We start from the raw sequence: 1,722 nt of genomic DNA, 5'->3' as shown, positions 1-1,722 counted from the left end.
GGAAGAGGTATGTGATGCAATTTTATTCTTTATATGGAAAGACCGGAGAGCTTTATGACAAAGGTCACTACCACAATTATAGATTTTTTATTTTATTTTCTATTTATGGGTATCCAATAAAAAAAGAGAGGTAATAAGTGTTTTTGTCACAAAAAAACTATTAAAATGTTGGCTTAAATGCACTTTTGCCCCTATATTTTGCCAATTGTGCGATTTTGCACCCCATTGTTTTAAACGAGCGATTTTGCACCCTATATTTTGCCAATTGTGCGATTTTGCACCCCATTGTTTCAAACGAGTGATTTTGCTCCCCATAGTTTCCCCCCTTTCTGATTTTGCACCCCAAAAAATCATAAAAATATTCAGTTTTTTTCCAAAAAATTTAAAAAATCGAAAAAAATTAAAAAATTAGAAAAAAATCACAAAATATAATCAGATTTTTTTTTAAAATTCTGGAATTTAATTTTCAAAATTTTAAAAAAAATCTGACCTTTTTTTAAAAATTAAATTTTTTCCAGAATTTTTTAAAAAAATCTGACCTTTTTTTAAATTGGTATCCAGATTTTCAAAAATTAAATTTTTTTCCTAAAATAAATCTAACCTTTTTTTAAAATTTTTAAAATTTACTTTTTTTTTTGTATTTTGAAAATTAAATTCCAGATTTTTTTAAATCTGATTATATTTTCTAATTTTTTAAATTTTTTCGATTTTTTAAAATTTTTTGGAAAAAAACTGAATATTTTTTTTATTTTTTGGGGTGCAAAATCAGAAAGGGGGTAAACTATGGGGTGCAAAATCGTTCGTTTGAAACAATGGGGTGCAAAATCGCACAATTGGCAAAATATAGGGTGCAAAATCGCTCGTTTGAAACAATGGGGTGCAAAATCGCACAATTGCCAAAATATAGGGGGCAAAAGTGCAATTAAGCCTAAAATGTTTTTTGACTAAGAAGTTTGTGACAAAAGAATAACTATTAAGTTCTTGACCAAAAAACAAAAGCTATTAGTTATAATAAAAAAAATCACATACAATAATTATGATAATAAAAAAATTATCAACATTAATTCAACAACAAAACTTTAAAAAAAATCTCCTTAAAAAAACTTTATAATTGATTAATTGTCAATAAAAAAACACCATATGAGCCAAGGGAAGATGAGTCTAGGAGAATGAGGGTTAGACTTCTCCAATATATAAATTTATAATTAATATCTGTCATATATGAAATAATATGATGGTATTATCTTCTAGTATTAAGAGAACTTTGATCTTATTAATTTATATATCATTTGTTCTCCAACTTTTTATCAAATATTTCAATGATTATATATTTATTCATAAGACAAAAATATAAAGAATTTAAAATTCAAACTCAAACTCAAACTCCTACAAATTAGAATGTCTTTACCAACTAAGATATATGATCACCATTCTCCATCTTTCTAATTTGTTATTTTATTCAACGCCAGATGGGGATGGTGTGAACTTGTTAAGTTATAATTTCTGATGTCCTTTAATTTAAAAAAAAAAAAAAAAAAAAGAAGGTTATAATTTCTGATGTAAACTTTTTTTTTTTTATGTGAGACTAATTTATGATGAAAATCTAAAAGTGGTTTTCTAAGAATAGTGGTTTTAAGGTTTCGGCTTGTCTGGTTTACCTTAATCAAGTTTATAAGGCAAGCGCGTCGTTTACACTATCTTATTGTATTGATTATAATGGGC

The sequence above is a fragment of the Medicago sativa genome, chromosome 2 (assembly GCF_051527215.1).
Source record: "Medicago sativa cultivar Bolivia chromosome 2, Bolivia_mono, whole genome shotgun sequence".
NCBI classification, from domain to species: domain Eukaryota; kingdom Viridiplantae; phylum Streptophyta; class Magnoliopsida; order Fabales; family Fabaceae; genus Medicago; species Medicago sativa.
Note: the sequence above shows the minus strand (reverse complement) of the source record.